General features: G+C 31.6%; 1 long non-coding RNA gene across 1 annotated transcript; it reads right to left on the minus strand.

Annotated features, from left to right (window-relative positions):
• Positions 1 to 320: 320 nt before the first annotated feature.
• LOC136975168 (uncharacterized) lies at positions 321 to 9,669 on the minus strand. The gene is made up of 6 exons (XR_010880756.1): positions 9,512 to 9,669; positions 9,231 to 9,333; positions 3,075 to 3,200; positions 2,915 to 2,969; positions 2,155 to 2,289; positions 321 to 524 (listed from the first exon to the last, which is right to left on the minus strand). It is a non-coding gene; the product is annotated as an uncharacterized lncRNA (long non-coding RNA).
• Positions 9,670 to 10,844: the final 1,175 nt, after the last annotated feature.

The following is a 10,844-nucleotide window of genomic DNA, read 5'->3' on the forward strand; positions in this document are numbered from 1 at the left end:
TTTAAAAAAAAGAAACCTACATAAATTAATCTAATTTGACTTTTTCTCCCTTGTTGTTTACTTACAGATTTGTATTAATTTTTGATAAAAAAAAAAACATTGAACATGTCTACGTAAATACATTTTTTTTTAAACTTTGTGGATTAACAGAACAACAATATAATCTTTTAATGTTAAAAAAGCATTTTTGCCTACTTTATTTAAGGTTTCATTAGTTAAATAATATTTGAAACAGAATGATCAGTACAAATTTCAGAAATATTCCAGAAATTACAGAAATTTAAAAATGCATTTCAAAAGAAAAATTATATGTCACAACATTAAAATTCCATATATTTATTATTTTTTTAAAATATATTCACTTTCTATAATTGGGTTAAAATATTTTTAAGATATTCACAGAGATATGTTACAATAATTTTAGATATATTCACATAGAGGTATTAGGGGGAGTGTGCTGGTCGTCGGTGGTGTTAGAGAACTTTTGAGTAGAGCCTGATGTTGTGTACTGGTGAGTTGGAAAGCTGTAAATAGTTGGAATATGATTAATTCACAAAAGTGGATATTTGTTAGTAGACTATCCTTAAACTTAATTATATTGTTATTAACAATTTCCAGGATATAATCAAATCCTGGTCCCTTATCCCATTCTCCTCAACAAGTGAGTCAAGCTACTATGCAAAGAAGGGAGCGTGGTAGACCATGTAAAGACAATTTCCAAGAAAAGGATAGTGAAAAACAATTGAAAGATCTATGTAGTGAAGATTATTATCAAATAGAAAAAAATATCTGTCAAAACAGCCCCGTGACTACAAGAATTATGAAAATAGACAATTATTTTGCAATAGTTAGTGATAAAGAACCGCAAGCGCAGGAAGAACCCCAATACACATTGAAATCGATTTATCAACTAATACAGGACAAATTTTTTACAACTCCATATTGAACTACAAGAAATTAAAACAGAGGTTAACTTATTGAAAGAAGAAAATAACTATTTTCATGGCAAGTTGACAAAGCTATCTCAACAAGTAGAAGAATTGGAAATAATATCCAAGAACAATCGCCAAATTAAAGGTATGATAGAATTTGAAATAGATAAATTGATTAATGAGAGAAATAATAGGAATATTATAATTATTAATTTCTCATTCAATTCACATAATTACACAAATGAAATTAATCAGTACATTAAAAAAGGTTCGGGAATATCTAATAGCTGTCAGAAAGTGTTGTTAGGCTAACTAATGGCGAGAGTAAGCATATAGTGAAAATCTCAGTGGATTCCTTAATTCATAGAAACTTGATTCTTAGAGAGTTTTGGAAAAAAGAAGATAAATTCAGTAAAAAAGGAGAAAAATAAAATAATATTTACCACAGATCTATGTAAAAGATCAAGAATGAGGAAGAAAAAATTATTACCAATAATCAAAAAGGAAAAACTCAATGGAAATAGAATAATCATAAGAGATGATTACTACATTAAGGATACCCAAAAATATTCATATGATATCAACCTGGATAAAGTGTTTCAATTGAGTGATGGTTAATAGGATCTGATTGTTTTCAAAATAGCAAATAACCTGAATGATAGAACCAGTAGACATATAATTGTTATAATTATGAAAATAGGAATATTAAGAATAGATTTAAAATTATGCTCATATTTTATGTTATCTTCTGTTATATATATTGTTTGACTGGAAATTTCCAATAAGCATAATTATATTATAAAGTAACCTTGTGCAAAATAATATAATAATAGTCTTATATTAATGATGTTGTGTTTGTGTCATTGTTATATAAACCTAAGGCATAAGACTATTTAAGGAGAAGACAATTACTCATAATGTTGTTTAAAAATTTTCCAATTTCCTGTCATATACGAATTTATGAGTTGTAAGATTAATACAACCTCTGTATGACGGTCAAGAGCAACGATGACAATTTTATGTAATTTTTTTCCATATGGTTATAAATTGTAATTATTAATAATTTCTATAATCTGTGTAAAAGATGATAAGTCCTCAAAAGACAAAAAACAATAAAGAAAAATCTAGCATTATTCTACAGATTAAATGATTAGACTTTGTATACTAGAAAAATCTTATTTTTAAAGTGTTAATTTATTAAAATCTTAAAAAAATAACTTACTTGAACCAAATGGCAGAAATTGTTGTCTTAAATTGTCAAACTTGGCTATATCTTTATTAACGTTTTTAATATTCAATTCACCTGGCAAATCCAAAGTCTCAACTACTTCCAAATAACCCCTAAAAGATACTGGCACTATAATGAGAAAAATGCATTATATAGTAAAATTAACTAAATACAGGGTGTTTCAAAAACAACTTTATGACTAGAGGGTTAGATATTGATGAAAAGATTGAAGAAACATAATTTTAAAACATCAAAATATAGTCAAACACTTCAAGTTTTACATTCATTGACTTTTTATGATTCAATGTGACTTCCATTTGTTATGTGGTGGATGTCCAATCCATTCTTCCCACATAGTCTCTCTCTCAGATGTCATTGAGCAATTGCAATGGTATTTTGATTTCAAAATTCAACCACATTTATAGGCAGGCCTAGGAGTGCTATTTCTACTTAATTTTTAACAAATTCTCAGAAGAAAAAATCTAATAGTGTTACATCTGGGGAATGAGGTGGCCATGTTAATTGGTGCACTCCGACCAATCCACAGTCCTGGGAAATCGGTTAATCATACTGTAGTGGGAGTTTCAGTGCAAAAGTTTATGCAAATGAAACTTGATGAGTATTACTAAAATTTGTGCATTTGAAAATATTGTATAATCCTTTGAATAAATTCCCCTACAAAGTTGTAAAGACAATTTTGAAACACCCAGTATTTTGTAAATATAATAATCTTTCAGGTATATTTATACATTACCTGGTTTTAATTTGTTATGTTCCTTAGATGGAAGAATTAATTGATAATTTAAAAGCTGAAAGAACAAATAAAAAACATTAACCAAATTATTAATAAATAATTCTTTAAATAATTCAAAACAATCTTATAAAATTCACAAATACTATTAAATACAATTTACATTTTCAGGTATAAAATCTGTGGCTGATATCTCATAATTTCTTCTATCTTATAAACTGTTTTTACCTTTAAAAACTGTTCTCTTATTCAAAGAGATACTTTTATTCTCTAATGATGAAATATCCATCTGAAATAAAATACATAAATATAATAGATAAAATTAATGATTAATTATTAATCAATTTTTCTAATAAAACCCAAATTCATTTTCCTTGGCATGATTTCATTTAAATTTAAATTAGCTGTTTCTCTATCACTTTCAAGTAACTAAGTCTATTATTAGGAGAGCCATTGCAATAGAACTACTCTATGATATCACTAGTAGTTGAACACTTATATCAGTGGTGCCCAAACTATGGCCCTCAGACCAAATCTAATCCACAAACCTACTCAACAGATCACTTATAAATGATAGAAATAAACCTACATTTTGTATAAATGGAAAATAAAACATAACTGCGACCTGCCTAACTACAGCTTACGCACAATTTGGTCTGCCAATCAAAAAGTTTGGGCATCACTAACTTATATCATCATGTCATACCAAAAACATAAAACTACTGACACTTGACCAATCAATCAACTAAACTTTTCTAGTAGGAAATAGGTTAGTTAGCTGGTCAACTTTTTTTATATTTCCCTTAAGTTTACATAGAAATATAAAATATACACTACTGTATTAAAAGCTATGGTTATTCATAAATTTGTTTATAGATATAAACATTTTAAATTGTAATCAGAGCTATTTTGTTTTTCATTTTTAAATATTTTACTTTGTGGAGAAACTGTGGTTATTAGTATGAACTGAAATTTTAAGAAAGTCATTGCACATATCAAATAATCAAATGTTACAAACTTCTGGACTGAAATTATTTGCTTATGTTCTTTTGCACACTTTTATGTTTTCATTAATTCATCATCTAAAATGAGCAATTTGAAATCTCATAGTTATCAGACATATTTATGATTAGTGAAATTTAGCTTTAAAATATATTGATTACATTCTTCGTAACATGCCATATTTAAAATTCAGACAAACAGATCATATTTACTAACAAAGGCTTTAGATCATCTCCTTGAGAATTTCTTTTATATAGTTACAGGTAAGTGGCACTTAATAACATTCCATTTATTGTCCTTGTCCATTTGCTTAATTTTTATGTTAATTGAAATATTTTTTATGAAATACTGTATTTTACTGTGCCTTTTCTATGTTTAAATACATGAATACTTATGATTTTTAGAACTTGTGTATTAGTTCTCTTGTTTAAGAAGCAATATTCAACTCTAAAAACTTTTAGTTAAGAAGGTTAAGGATATTCCTGTTGGACTTTTCTGTCCCCTTCTTCAGTCCCTTTAATTTATTAACTTAAAATGAATTACATTATAAAATGTAAAATATGTCAATCTTTAACATTACATTTGATGTAATACATGGCAAGAATAATGGGCAAGATTTCATATTTGGTTTCATAGTACCACTACAGTATTATTTCTATTTTGCCTTCTATTGAAACATTGCTTTATATCAATAATAAAATTACAAAATATAAAATATATTTGGTTTTTCTTATTCACTTTGGAAAATTCATATTTAAAATAGGAAGAAAACAAATTGTTCTAGATATATTATAGTTTTAAATTTCTTCAATCTTGCTTTAATGTTATAACAAGGATCTATTTCATATGATTAAGTTTTCTCTGATCCTGGGAAAATTCCCCCTTCTCAACATCCCTGTATATATTCCATATAAAGAATTACTGATAAAACCTAAAATGAAACAAGCAATTATTTATTATGACATCATCACACTGCCAGGCTGAAATTTTTTATCACATTTTTAATTTATTTAATTTAAAATATATGCTCTCAATCTCAAATTAGTAGTGTCTTGTCCCTGTACATCATACTTTTCCTGACAACAACAGAGTCATGCTGGTGATCTATTTAACTCCTTTCTGGAGAAAATTTTTGAATTGAAATCACGTGATTTCTGGTCTACACTGGAAGTTCATATATAGTTAATCAGGGCCTTCTGCCCCCTAAGATGTCCATATCTGGTCTCGGCATTCATCCCTCTTACTCTGTTCATGAGATTATGGAAGGACAGGCAGATGACAGTGGAAATTTATAGGTCTACAATTTTTTCAAATTGCAGCCCAATTAGCATTTAATACTAAATGGCAAAGACTTTATTTTCCAAATTTTTCTTAACAAAACATACACTGTTACATTTAAAGTGCATATATAATTTTAATATACAGTATACATGTCATTACATTATATTTCAAACTGAATAATCAACTATTTTATTATGCTTTGAATTAATTTTTTGAAAAAAATATAATACAACAAGCCCTTAATTAAGTTAATTAACTTTTGTTTTCATATTCTATTAACTTATATTTCAATACATAAAACAATGGTATCGTTGACCATATTTTGTGCACATGTGCATAACATCAGAAAACACAAAATGGTTTTAAAACATTTTTAGCTTTAAAAATTCCTTTGTTTTAAACTATAGATCTAGTGTTTGTAAGTTTTCAGAAAAATGAATAAATTTCCTACTTAACACCAAATATGACTTTCACTGATTATTACAAAATTCTCAATCTTCCTTACACACCGGTGATTCAATCAAAAAATACACTTACGTAAAACCAGATAACCGGAGTGATTAGTATTCGGGTCGCAAACGTTTTCGTAGCCTCTTCTAGGCTCTTCTTCAGGCTTAGTAGTAATAAATTCGAATATATTCCTTTTTGAAAGAAACGAGTTTCGAATTCCGTCACGTGAAAACGTTCCAACATATTTTTTAAACGAAACGATCGCCGTTCTGTGTAGCGCGCATGTGCTTCGAAGCGGCGAAGATGTTAATGTTTACAAATTATCTTCCAGCAGGAACTGCCACGCTGCTGAAAGGGCCAACTCGTCTTTAAAATTGATGCATGTGGTGTTACATCCTGCTCTGTATATTTCCATAGCTTCCAATAATTTGAGATGTTCCGGGTGGTTAGTGGTGAGGATAATGCGAGCTGCGGTAAAGTCCGCCGTGACTTCTTGATCGGTGGCATATGTTGAGAGAGCTGTTGTGAGCCTTTTGTGTGCTATGTCCGCCTTATGTTCTTTAATCCTTATCCCCATTGTACGTTTGGTGGAGCCAATGTAGACCATATCTCTGTCAAATCTGTGGTCTCTGAGGGGGATGGTGTATATTCCCGGTAGTCTGATTGGGTTCGGAGGATCTTTTCCGTTACGGAGTATTTGGAAAATGGTCTGGCATCTTCTGTAGGCTATACGGACTTGACATTTTTTGGATATCGTAGCATATATCGATTTTAATCGCGGGTTAAAAGTGATAGGGATCCTTTCAGTATTGTTTTCTTGAATATTTAAGCGCCTTTCTGTCTGATTGTTACTCTGTTTCTGGCTCTTTCTGTACTTTCTACATAGTCCCCTTATCAGGTTGGTGTATCCGTGTTCTACCGCTATTTCGTTTATACTTTTGATCTTCTGATTTAGTGCCTGGTGAGAGGAGGAGTGCGTAAAGGCCCTCCTAACCAATTGGTTAGGAGGGCCAGAAACATAAGCCAGAAACAGAGTAACAGTCAGACAGAAAGGCGCTTAAATATTCAAGAAAACAATACTGAAAGGATCCCTATCACTTTTAACCCGCGATTAAAATCGATATATGCTACGATATCCAAAAAATGTCAAGTCCGTATAGCCTACAGAAGATGCCAGACCATTTTCCAAATACTCCGTAACGGAAAAGATCCTCCGAACCCAATCAGACTACCGGGAATATACACCATCCCCCTCAGAGACCACAGATTTGACAGAGATATGGTCTACATTGGCTCCACCAAACGTACAATGGGGATAAGGATTAAAGAACATAAGGCGGACATAGCACACAAAAGGCTCACAACAGCTCTCTCAACATATGCCACCGATCAAGAAGTCACGGCGGACTTTACCGCAGCTCGCATTATCCTCACCACTAACCACCCGGAACATCTCAAATTATTGGAAGCTATGGAAATATACAGAGCAGGATGTAACACCACATGCATCAATTTTAAAGACGAGTTGGCCCTTTCAGCAGCGTGGCAGTTCCTGCTGGAAGATAATTTGTAAACATTAACATCTTCGCCGCTTCGAAGCACATGCGCGCTACACAGAACGGCGATCGTTTCGTTTAAAAAATATGTTGGAACGTTTTCACGTGACGGAATTCGAAACTCGTTTCTTTCAAAAAGGAATATATTCGAATTTATTACTACTAAGCCTGAAGAAGAGCCTAGAAGAGGCTACGAAAACGTTTGCGACCCGAATACTAATCACTCCGGTTATCTGGTTTTACGTAAGTGTATTTTTTGATTACAAAATTCCCTGACATTTTTCCAGTTTTCCTTGAGAGAATCCTGATTTTGTAATTTCTCTTATAAATGGGTAGCTGTAAACTCTGAATGTATCTCCCAAAAAATATTAAGAAAAAACATTTTGCAAACATAAACACTATGTCAGAGATTCCTACTAGCATGCCACAGTACTTGGAATGGCATGAGATTAATGAAAATAAAGGAATTGAAAGAAAGATTTATCTTTTGATGTCTGACAAATGGGAACTAAATTCAAGATCACTACCCAGAAGATCTGCATTCTAGAAGAGTATAGAACTTCCATATAACGATCTTGAATTTACTTACTGTCTGTAGACGATTCCCAATGTTTTAGCTGGAGGTACAAAAGAAGATAATCACTTGTCACTTTAAAGTTTCACAGTGATTTCATTAGCGAGATTGCGGCCAAAGTTTTCATCTCTAAAGCATGAACATAAAACATCACTTACAAGATAGCGACGTTTGACATTCACGTTTTAGAGATGAAAACCTCTGCCGCCACCTTGCTATTAGCTATTTACTGTACTTATGGACAAGTTTTTCCATGGAATATTGATGTGTCATCTGAATAATCAGTGCTGTAGATATTTGTAGTGTTCTAGTTGTCATTAAGTAAAAACTTTGTTAGTAGATCATTTCTTGTGCTTGACCAGGCAGATTGATAGACTCATTCCTGCAGATTGTGACAATCCATAACACTACAGATAAGTCTGTTGTGAGGAAATATAAACTCCAAGACAGTGAAAGTGAACTGTTGGCTTTCACAGCTGGTTTTGAGTGTTGGAGTTTCTCCCAATCCATCAGATTCAAAAGATAATAAAAGAAGCCAGATTTCATTCTTAAAGAAAAGAATAAATTTGAACACATATTTATCATATAAATTTTCATGGAACAATCACAATGATAACCTTCATCCTGTATGTATAGTTTATGGAGAAATATTCAGCAATCAGGTGATGGTATCCAGCAAACTGAAGCAGCATTTTATCATCAAGTATCCTGGTAAACTTGAAAAAGTTTATCTTATTTTTCACATCTGAGGGACAGAAGAAAACAGCTGTTAGAATGGTTAAAAGACTTAACATACCTGACACTACTCTTAAAGCTTCTTTTAAAATTGAAAAACTGATAGTAACAAACAAATGAAACCTCATACAACTGGGGAGGAAATCACTACCCAACCTGCAAAATAATATTTGAAACAATACTTGGCCAAGAAGCTAGAGATTGGATTTTGAACCGAATTGTAAAAATGGTAAATTTCATCAAATCCTGACTTTCGAATTGTAAGCTTTGAAAAAATGTCAGGAAAGCATGCAGCTCAATCTTACTAATATTGCACACAAATGTAAGATGTTAATCTTGAGATCAGATGTTGAACCAAATTCTAAAACTCAAAGAACCAAAAGTTTTTTAAAGAACAACAGGACACATTTTATGAGCTGCTGAAAAATGATTCTTAGTGTTTGGAACTTTTGTATCTGTCAGCAACATTTTAATTATTGGTTTAAAAAGAATTGCCGTAAACTGATGGGAAATTGCAGGAACATATTAGAGTGGCACGAATTATGGCAGAATGCCTGATATTTTTAGTTTCTTACTACACAATGCAAAAATATTTGCAAGGTGTGAGTGGCACATGCACCTCATGCCTTATACTTCAAGCACTTGCCCAGTTGCCAATGTATTGCTAAGGCTCTATTGGGAAATATTTTAAAAACTATTCAGTGTATTTCTAACTATTTACCTCAAAAGGTGCTTGAATTAGCCAGAGTTCGTCATCTTCATTTTTGACATCATCTTCAATTTCAAAATTGAACTCTTCGAAATCTTGAGGGCATTTAAATTTCCTAGGGGTAAAAAACATCAAATTTATAAACATGAAAATTTAAAATCAAAATAAAAAGTGATATCATTTAATCTTAATACAGCACATTTATAAATTAAAAGGCCGTGTAACTCAGCATAATAATTTTTTAAGTATTAATTGAAGCAAATTAATAAGCCACAAAATTCAAAGAAACTCACCCGGTATTTACATTGACTGAGACATTTACAACACAATTAACAATTTACTATATTTCACACACAATAACTATTTTCGTTATTGTATATTAAATATATAATTGTATATAATTTTAATATACACATGCTCGAAAGGTTCTAACGTGTAATTGGGTGTTTTGATCTATTGTTACCGATCCTTAGACCACGTGGGTATGTATTGAACGTTGCCAGTTTTACACACTAAACTTAAAATAGTTAAATTGTAAATTATTTTGTGCTTAAAAGAAATTTAGATTCAATAAAGATCAAAATTTAGGAAATATAATTTAATAAAATAAAATCCATTTATTTATTATGGATCACTTATATTTTTAAAATGTTTCTTGTCGTACGGACACCCTCTGGGTTTGATTTTCTTTGTAAACTGCAACGCAACACATGGATGATTTCCCGGGAGGAGTTTCTAAAAGAAACTGATCCCTATTTGGGTGTTACAAACGTGAATAAAACCCAGAGAACTCCATGTGGCCAGCCCGTTGGCGAGACGCAAACCGCGCAACCAGTGGCGTAGCATAGTGGGGGCGGCACTTTTAGGGGCGGCAAAATTTCACAATAAATAATATCTTGTAAAAATACCTAAATAAGGGGGCGGCGAAATTTTCCTCCTTTCCAGGCGGCTTACACCCACGCTACGCCACTGTGCGCAACCAACTACCAGTGTTCAGTGATTTTATCAACTCGGCCACTGATGGACCCCCCCCATCTCCTGCGCACTAAGAGGACCTTTTTATTACCATCACTATCTCTTTTTTCTTTCAAGAAGGGAAGCATGTGATTGCATTATTTAAAGTAGACATAAAAATGGCCCGGCAAACCAGTAGGGTTTTTCTCCTGGGACTAAATCATAATATGATGATTAGCTATCTTAAAGTAGGACACAGGTTTATTATGACGACGGTATGCATTTCGTACAGGTTGTCTGTCCCTCTTCAGCTGTATTTGTTACAATCTGGTGGGTTTTACAGGCATCTACACAAATACAAGCAGTTTTTTGTTACAAACATTTGGGTTTATGATTAAAATAGTTCAAAATTAGTTTTTTTTAGTACATATTTAAAAGGTACATTCTATTTTGTTGCTAATGCGTGCATGACTTCATTTTCAGGATTTTTCATAAACGTTATATTATGCTTTCAGTACAAATAGCAACCAGAGATTGTTATTTAATCACTTGATTTAGTAATAACAATTTCGTTTGGAACGCAGAATCATACATTTAGTACATTCTGTGCAAAATCGCACATATACCAAAAGGTTCTCTAATATTTATAGAGAAGATCTATACACCAGTATT

This window comes from Centruroides vittatus, unplaced genomic scaffold (genome assembly GCF_030686945.1).
Source record: "Centruroides vittatus isolate TY-2023 unplaced genomic scaffold, ASM3068694v2 contig_364, whole genome shotgun sequence".
In the NCBI taxonomy this organism is placed as follows: Eukaryota; Metazoa; Arthropoda; class Arachnida; order Scorpiones; family Buthidae; genus Centruroides; species Centruroides vittatus.